The 9,910-nt window shown below is 43.5% G+C and overlaps 1 long non-coding RNA gene across 1 annotated transcript; it reads right to left on the bottom strand.

Annotated features, from left to right (window-relative positions):
- Positions 1 to 273: 273 nt before the first annotated feature.
- Positions 274 to 7,972, bottom strand: LOC122547020. The gene is made up of 3 exons (XR_006310867.1): positions 7,884 to 7,972; positions 1,509 to 1,563; positions 274 to 482 (listed from the first exon to the last, which is right to left on the bottom strand). It is a non-coding gene; the product is annotated as an uncharacterized LOC122547020 (long non-coding RNA).
- Between the last annotated feature and the right edge of the window lie 1,938 nt (positions 7,973 to 9,910).

Here is a 9,910-nt window from a genome sequence, read left to right as displayed (position 1 = left end):
TGGACCTTTGCAACTCCTATAGTGCAGAGTCTAACTGGGAATTGTGGAATGCTATCAATTTTTACATACTTTACGATCAGTATTAAGTAAATCCATTTGTAACTCAGTGAAAGGGCAATGAACAATTCATCAGCATTGTAGCTGACTGACCGCAATGTTCTTTGTGCAGGGAAGAGAATTGGCCAATTCTATTTTATTTACCGATCTGGACAGGATCTGGTGCAAGCCATGAGCAGTACTCTTGTGTAGCTCTATGGTAGGAAGGAGGAAGGAGGAAGGAGGAAGGCTAAAGGACTTTTATTTTATCATGCAGTAAAGAATATTTGAACATCAACACTGTTCAACTCTTGTTAAAAAGAAAGAGTGACCGGCTTCACAAACTTGGCAATTTTGGCTTTTCATTTCTTTCTGCACTGCTTTAAATGGTAATTATCTGATTCCATTGACTCCTTGAGAAAACTGTATCTGGATCCCTTGCTTTTCTGTAATATATCAAAAGGAACGTCAAGAGGAATGCAGGGCTCGTCATAGAACTATGAAACAAGTTTTGAAAGACACATGGAATTATAAAGAAAATGTTTCTTGCTGGACTGATTTAAAAAAAAACTCCTGCAAGATGGTGAAATGGAGAATGACATTATGATACAGATGGGGATGACAGCTTCTCTGATGCCATGATATTTATGGAAATGGAATGCCAGTTGACAGGGATTAGAATTGTTAGATTAGTCAATTGTTATGTTGTTATAGATTGTTTTTGATCAGTGCAGACTTAATAATTCTGTGGTGTGGACCTCTTTGACTCGAGATCTGAGTGTAGAAATCAGTTTGATGTAACGTTTTGTGATAGTTGCAGTGTGTATGGATCTTCAGCACCATTAAGTGTTGCAATGTGTATGTAAGGATGATGTCATCAATTTGCAATTCATTGTAAATCAACCAGTAGCTGTGTGTAAGAGAGAAAGAGAAAGAGGTGTGTGTATATATGTGTCTGAATGAGCAGCAAGGATGCTTTCTCGATCAGGCTTGATGAAGAGGTTAATTTGGAATTTACACAGTTGTCCTGTACAAAGATGACAATTAAACAACTAATCAAAAGATTAATTTTGTCCTGCTCAGTTACTGAATGTCCAACTTTCCTTCTATATCTGCACTGAATATCTACTTCATATGTATTTGTTACAACAATGTAACAGCATGATTGATTTTTTCACATTGATTGTAACTTTAAAAATGCCTTTACTACATATGGATTTAATGCAGCTCATAAATGTATATTTATTATAAGCATATAGTTTAACCTGCTTCTAATCTTATGATAATTGGCTATAAATAATGGAATTTACTGTCACTGAGAACAGAGCGAAATAATGTGGATTTATATTTCATCAGTTGTGTTTGACTCTTGGATTGAATGTGTATTTCTGGAAATTAAGGTCAATGAGTGTCTGACTCAATCAACTCTGACTGTGAAAAGAACCTTTTCCACTCTGATAGTGGTTACATACCTGCTGGTTGTGAGAAGCAGCCGGTCACCCTTGGATTAGTCCATCAAATATTTGACTGGAGAAAGACAAAAGATAGAGCTCCTGTAAATTATTAGCAGCTGAATAGGAAGACATATAGAGTCATAGAGATGTACAACATGGAAACAGACCCTTTGGTACAACCCATCCATGCCGACCAGATATCTCAACCCAATCTAATCCCTCCTGACAGCACCCGGACCATATCTCTCCAAACCGTTCCTATTCATATACCCACCTGCCTGTTAAATGTTGCAATTGCACCTGCCTCCATAACTTCCTCTGGCAGCTCATTCCATACGCTTACCACCCTTTGTGTGAAAAAGTTGCCCCTTAGGTCCCTTTTATATCTTTTCTCTCACCCTAAACCTATGCCTTCTAGGTCTGGACTCCCTGAACCCAGGGAAAAGACTTTGACTATTTACCTCAACCATGCCCCTCATGATTTTGTGAACCTCTATAAGGTCACCTCTCAGCCTCTGACTCTCCAGGGAAAACAGCCCAGCCTGTTCAGCCTCTCCCTATAACTCAAATCCTCCAACCCTGGCAAATTCTTGTAAATCTTTTCTGAACCCTTTCAAGTTTCACAGCATCTTTTTGATTGGAAGGGGACCAGACTTGCACGCAATATTCCAACAGTGGCCTAACCAATGTCTTGTGCAGCCGCAACATGACCTCACAACTCCTGTACTGAATATTCTGACCAATAAAGGAAAACATACCAAACACCTTCTTCACTATCCTATCCACCTGCAACTCCACTTGAGGAGCTACGAACTTGCATTCCCAGGTCTCTTTGTTCAGCAACACGCCCTAGGACCTTACCGTGAAGTGTATAAGTCCTGCTAAGATTTGCTTTCCCAAAATGCAGCACCTCGCATTCATCTGAATTAAACTCCACCTGCCAGCCACTTCTCAGCCCACTGTGTGGAACCGAAGAAAATAGGGAAGATACAAAATAAGTATTTTGCATCAGTATTTACTGTGGAAAAGGTAGGGAAATAGATGGTGACATCTTGCAAAATGTCTATATTACAGAGGAGGAAGTGCTAGATGTCTTGAAATGGGTAAAAGTGGATAAATGTCCAGGACCTGATCAGGTGTACCCTAGAACTCTGTGGGAAGCTAGAGAAGTGTTGGCTGGGGCCTCTTACTAAGAAATTTGTATCATCGATAGTCACAGGTGAAGTGCCAGAAGACTGGCGGTTGGCTAACGTGGTGCCACTGTTTGAGAAGGGTGGTAAGGACAACTTTATTGCTGGAACAGCACAGCAGGTCAGGCAGCATCCAGGGAACAGGAGATTCGACGTTCCGGGCACAGGCCCTTCTGCAGGAATGAGCAGAGAGTGTTCAGCAGGAGAAGATAAAAGGTAGGGAGGAAGAGAGTCATAGAGATGTACAACATGGAAACAGACCCTTTGGTACAACCCATCCATGCCGACCAGATATCTCAACCCAATCTAATCCCTCCTGACAGCACCCGGACCATATCTCTCCAAACCGTTCCTATTCATATACCCACCTGCCTGTTAAATGTTGCAATTGCACCTGCCTCCATAACTTCCTCTGGCAGCTCATTCCATACGCTTACCACCCTTTGTGTGAAAAAGTTGCCCCTTAGGTCCCTTTTATATCTTTTCTCTCACCCTAAACCTATGCCTTCTAGGTCTGGACTCCCTGAACCCAGGGAAAAGACTTTGACTATTTACCCCAACCATGCCCCTCATGATTTTGTGAACCTCTATAAGGTCACCTCTCAGCCTCTGACTCTCCAGGGAAAACAGCCCAGCCTGTTCAGCCTCTCCCTATAACTCAAATCCTCCAACCCTGGCAAATTCTTGTAAATCTTTTCTGAACCCTTTCAAGTTTCACAGCATCTTTTTGATTGGAAGGGGACCAGACTTGCACGCAATATTCCAACAGTGGCCTAACCAATGTCTTGTGCAGCCGCAACATGACCTCACAACTCCTGTACTGAATATTCTGACCAATAAAGGAAAACATACCAAACACCTTCTTCACTATCCTATCCACCTGCAACTCCACTTTCGAGGAGCTACGAACTTGCATTCCAAGGTCTCTTTGTTCAGCAACACGCCCTAGGACCTTACCGTGATGTGTATAAGTCCTGCTAAGATTTGCTTTCCCAAAATGCAGCACCTTGCATTCATCTGAATTAAACTCCACCTTCCAGCCACTTCTCAGCCCACTGTGTGGAACCGCAGAAAATGGGGAAGATACAAAATAAATATTTTGCATCAGTATTTACTGTGGAAAAGGTAGGGAAATAGATGGTGACATCTTGCAAAATGTCTATATTACAGAGGAGGAAGTGCTAGATGTCTTGAAATGGGTAAAAGTGGATAAATGTCCAGGACCTGATCAGGTGTACCCTAGAACTCTGTGGGAAGCTAGAGAAGTGTTGGCTGGGGCCTCTTACTGAGAAATTTGTATCATCGATAGTCACAGGTGAAGTGCCAGAAGACTGGAGGTTGGCTAACGTGGTGCCACTGTTTGAGAAGGGTGGTAAGGACAAGCCAGGGAACCTGTTGTCGGTGGTGGGCAAGTTGTTGGAGGGAATCCTGAGGGACAAGATGGATATGTATTTGGAAAGGCAAGGACTGATTAGAGATAGTCAACATGGCTTTGTGCATGGGAAATCATGTTTCGCAAACTTGATTGAGTTTTTTGAGGAAGTAACAAAGAGGATTGATGAGGGCAGAGCGGTAGCATGGACTTCAGTAAGGCATTCGACAAGGTTCCACATGGGAGACTGATTAGCAAGGTTCGATCTCACTGAATACAGGGAGAACTAGCCATTTGAATACAGAACTGGTTCAAAGGTAGAAGACAGAGGGTGATGATGGAGGGTTGTTTTTCCGACTGGAGGCCTGTGACCAGTGGAATGCCACAAGGATCGATGCTGGGTCCTCTACTTTTTGTCATTTACATAAATGATTTTGATGCGAGCATAACAGGTACAGTTAGTAAGTTTGCAGATGAAACTAAAATTGGAGGTGTAGTGAACAGCGAAGAGGGTTACCTCAGATTACAACAGGATCTTGAACATTTCCCATCAACATTTCCTCTGTTGTCTTTCAGCTAGCCAATTTCTGATTGAAACCACTAAATCACCCTAAATCCCATGCCTCTGTATTTTGTGCACTAGCCTACCATGGGTAACCTTAGCAAACACCTGATCAAAAGTTACATACGCCATATCAACGGCTTTCCCCTCATCCACCCGTATGGTCACCTTCTCAAGGAACTCAATAAGGTTTCTGAGGCACAACTTACCTTCACAAAACCGTGTTGACTATCACTAATCAACTTACCCCTTTTGAGATAATTATAAATCCTATCTCTTCTAGCCTTTTCCAACACTTTGCTCGCAACCAAAGTAAGGCTCACTGGTCTGTAATTACCAGGGTGGTCTCTACTCTCCTTGAACAAGGGAACATTTGCTATCTCCAGTCTTCTGGTGCTATTTTTGTAGACACTGACGACATAAAGATCAAAGTCAAAGTCTCAGCAATCTCTTCCGTGGCTTCCAAGAGAATCCTATGATGAATCCCATCTGGCCCAAGATATTTATCTATTTTCACACTTTCAAAAATTTCTAGTACCTCCTCCTTATGAAACTGGATTCCAACTCGTCTTGTAATTGTTTCTCAGCATTCTCCTTGACAAAATTGTCTTTATCCAGTGTGAATACTGACAAAAAAATGATTATTTAGCGTTTCCCTTATTTCCTCTGACTCCACACAAAACTCCCACTACTGTTCTTGATTGGCCCTAAACTGACTCGTGAGTCTTTTATCCCTTATATGCCTGTACAAGTCTTTAGGGCTTTCCCTGATCCTATCCACCAACAACTTCTCAGGCCCCCTCCTCACTCGTCTTAGCTCTCTTTTTAGGTCTTTTCTCGTTACCTTGTAACACTCAATTATCCTAACTGAGCCTTCACTTCTCATCGAACATAAGCCGCCTTTCTTCCTCTTGACAAGCCATTCAACTTCCTTAATAAACCAAGGTTGATGCGCTCAACAACTTCATCCCTGCCTGACAGTTACATACTTATCAAGGACACAGAGTAGCTGTTCCTTGAAGAAGCTCCACATTTCTATTGTGCCCATCCCTTGCAGTTTCCTTCCCCATGCTATGCATCCTAAATCTTGTCTAATCACATTGTAAGTGACTTTCCCCCAGCTGTAGCTCTTGCCCTCCGGTGTATACATATCCCTTTCCATCACTAAACATAACCGAATTGTGATCACTACCACCAAAGTGCTCAGCTACCTCCAAATCTAACACCTGGCCAGGTTCATGACCCAGTACCAAATCCAATGTGGCTTTGCCCCCTGTTGACCTGTCTACATACTGTGTCAGAAGACCCTTTTGCACACAATGGATAAAAACTAACCCATCTAAAGTACTTGAACGATAGTGTTCCCAGTCAATATTTGGGAAATTGAAGTCCTCCATAACAACTACTGTTACTGTTGCTCTCATTGAGAATTATCTTTGCTATCCTTTCCTCTAAATCTCTGAAACTAATGAGAGGCCTGTAGATAACTGCCAGTGTGACGTCTCCTTTCCTGTTTCTAATCTCAACCCATACTACCTCAATTGACGAATCCTCAAATGTCGTTTCTTCAGTCGCAATACTGTCCTTGACTAACAATGCCACACCCCCATCTCTTTTGCCATTTTCTCTGATCTTATTGAAACATCTAAATCACAGAACCTGCAACAACCATTCCTGTCCCTGCTCCACCCATGCCTCTGAAATGGCCACAACATCGAAATCTCAGGTACCTACCCATGCTGCAAGCTCACCGACCTTATTCCAGATGCTCCTGGTGTTGAAATAGACACACTTCAAACCAACTACTGGCCTGAGAGTGCCCTCTTGAAACCCTGAAACCTTATATTCAGTCTCCTTACTCTCAACTTCCTCTATAATTGAACTACAATTTAGGCTCACATCCCCCTGATGAATTATTTTAAATCCATCCCAAGAGCATTAGCAAATTTCCCCTCCCAGGATATTGTTACCCCGTGGTTCAAGTGACCTATAAACCCCATTTCAAGCATCCTGTTTGAAGAGGTCCCACCTAGCCCAGAAAGAGCTCCAGTTATCCAAAACCCTCCCTCCTGCACTATTCCTCTTGTTAAAGTACAGATTTGAGACCGCCCAGGAATTCCTTATGAACTCAACTGTTTAGCCTCTCTTATGGTTCGTACCAGAGATCATACTCTTTGGTGGTCTGGAATAAAAAAATGCCTCTTACAGACAGTTTAGTTTAATTTTAATCATCCCCTTCATTTACTAATACCATCACTGTTACATAATATTGACACCTATAAGTCAGGCTAAATGGATTTTGGCCAGCAACTCCGTCCTACTATCAAAAACAGACTACTTTTATACACAGATTTACAAAGGTGTTACTGTCACAAACACAAAAAATAACAAAAGCTCTGCATATAGTGAACTAGACAGATAATAGCAAAGGGCAATAATTTGGGAGATCAGTTAATTGATACAGAATTTCATTCTGAGGTCAGAATTAAACATTGTGAAATTAATTTCACAAAAGGAACAGCTGAGAATGTTATCATTCAGTGTCTTGTTTATACAGATTCGCTCCTACCATGCCATTTTCTAGTATGCAGAAAATGTGTTCCATAATTAAAAATTACATTTTAGTCTCAATAATTAAGGACAACATTTAAGGCTATAAACTTTCTCACTCTTTCTCCCTCTTCCTTGCCTTGCTCGCACGTGGCATGGGCAACAAACCAGAGATAACAACTCTGTTTGTCCTAGCTCTAAGTTTCCATCCTAGTTCTTTGAATTTCTGCCTTAAATCCCCATCTCTCTTCCTACCAAAGTTGTTGGTGCCTATGTGGACTGCTCCACCTCACCCGCAAAGATCCCAAAAACAAGATCGGAGACATCACGAACCCTCGCACCTGGGAGGCAACACACCAACCGTGAGTCTCTCTCGTTCCCACAGAACCTCCTGTCTGTCCCCCAACTATGGAGTCCCCAGTGATTAATGCTCTGCTTCTCTTCCCACTTCCCTATGGAAGAACAGGGACAGGGACCTGTACCCAATTTTCTTTGTTCTTTATTACATTTGCCTTCCTAACCGCCAACTGAACCTGCCTGTTAACCTGAAGAGAATCCTGAACTCGGACTCCCAAGTCCCTTTGTGCTTCAGATTTCCGAAACCTTTCCCCATTTAGGAAACAGTCTCCCCCTCTATTCTTCTAATCCCATTGCATACCCTCCCACACTGTCATCCATCTGCCAACCGAACCTTAATAGGATCCTGAACTCGGACTCACCCCCGAGGACCTTGTTTGTGCTTCAGGCCTGGCAGCATCTGTCCAGAGACAGACAGAGAGAAAGCGGAGTCAACGTTTCGAGTCCGGGGCAGCCGTCCTTCGGGAGAGTGGCCTTTGGTCTTGATGTGCCGCCGCACAATTTCTTGATCACTCCCACCTCTCTGTCTGTGAGTGTATTTGTCATTATTATTGAGTTTGGCGAGTCCCGGAGCCGACCCTGTTGTTTCTCTCTCCTGAAAGGGTTGTCCCTTTAAAGAGCCTTTCCCCTGAAGCAGCTGCTAACGGTCACTTGGGGCACGAGGCGGCCGTTAACCGCCATCTCGCGCGGGGCCTGAAGCTAAAATGGCGCCGGGGCCACGCGGGAAGGAAAAGCGCCGAGGGAGAGCGGACTATGTCAACATGTCCCGTTCCCGAGGGTCAGGATGGTTGTTATTGGGGGGTGGAGGGGAACAGGAGAAATTCGCCCCAGTGCGGCATCTTGTACTTCTCACTTTATGTATCTGTGTCTCTATCTCTCTCTGTTTGCCTGTCTATGACTTGCTTTAACTGTCGATTAATCTCGACGCTGTGATTTTGTCCCTCTTTTTGACTCTGTTTCACTATGTTTCTTTAAAACTCTATGTCCCTCTGTATGTCTAAGTCTCTCTGTGTTTCTCCCTGCCCCTCTGTCTCTCTTTGACTCAGTGACTCTAACTCTCTCTGACTGTATGGTGGGAGTACTGTTTGTTGCTGAACACAACAACTCCTGCCTTAGAAAGTGCCTAACCGTTTGGTTTAATCACAGCATCCTTATGTCAGGCCTAGAGCTGACTGCCCACCTGGGAATGAGGTAGTGGAGGGAGATAGTACCTTGTTAAACTGCTCTGTTCGACCCCCAATTGAATATATATTCTGTAAGGATGGTGAAGAGATTTAGTGGGAATACTCCAACCACTGCAGAACCGTACACACAATCATCAACACTGTTTCTAACCAGCAGGCAGAATCTCTCCTGAATAGCAAATATATCGCCATTTCAGTGAGTTTTTAAGCAACTCTATACAATTCGACATTATCAGAGCAATGTGATAGCACTGGGGGAGCATACAGAGGGAGATTTACCAGGATGTTGCCTTGGGGGCAGGAGAGGTTCAGTGAAGGAGATAGATTGGACAGACTGGCGTTGTTTTCCTTAGAGCAGAGCAGATTGAAAGTGTGCGGACATGATTGAGATGTACAAAATGATGAGGGGCATAGATAGGGTAGACAGGAAGAAGCCTCCTCCCCTATCCTTGATGGAGGGATCAATGACTGGGGGAGGGGCATAGATTTAAGGTAAGGGACAGGAGTTCAGAGAGGGATGTGAGGGAAAACATTTTCACTCAATGGGTGATGGAGACCTGGAACTCACTGCCTGTAAGGGTGGGAGAGGCAGAAATCCTCATCACATTGAAGAACGATTTAGATGTGTACTTGCAATTCAAGGCTAGACTCACATTAAGTGGTCTTTGATGTTTCATATGCATATTGCTGCAGAAAATAGGGGCTTGGATAAGGTGAATAGTCAAGGTCTTTTTTCCCAGGGCAGGGAGTCCAAAACTAGAGGGCATTGGTTTAAGGTGAGAGGGGCAAGATTTAAAAGCGACCTGAGGGATAACTTTTTCACACAGAGGGTGGTGCGTGTTTTAGAATGAGCTGCCAGAGGAAGTGGTAGAAGTGGGTACAATATCCACCTTTAAGAGACATTTGGAAAGATACATGGATATGAAAGGTTTTGACGGATATTGGCAAAACATAAGCAAATGCGGCTAGTTCCATTTGGAGACCTGGTCAGCATCGTTGTGTTGGGCTGAAGGGCCTATTTCTGTTCTGTGACCTTACGAGTGGGAGTATGGTGTTAGACAACAGAGGTGGTTGCTTTTGACTGGCATGGATGATGTTCAAAGTGGGGTGTCGGATGGGGACAGTGACGGTAACCCCAGGATGTTGACAGTAGGTGGGGTGTGGACAGTGATGATAACCCCCAGGATGTTGACAGTGGGATGGGG

Source organism: Chiloscyllium plagiosum, unplaced genomic scaffold, assembly GCF_004010195.1.
Source record: "Chiloscyllium plagiosum isolate BGI_BamShark_2017 unplaced genomic scaffold, ASM401019v2 scaf_3563, whole genome shotgun sequence".
In the NCBI taxonomy this organism is placed as follows: Eukaryota; Metazoa; Chordata; class Chondrichthyes; order Orectolobiformes; family Hemiscylliidae; genus Chiloscyllium; species Chiloscyllium plagiosum.
Note: the sequence above shows the minus strand (reverse complement) of the source record. Positions and strands in the feature narration are given on the sequence as shown.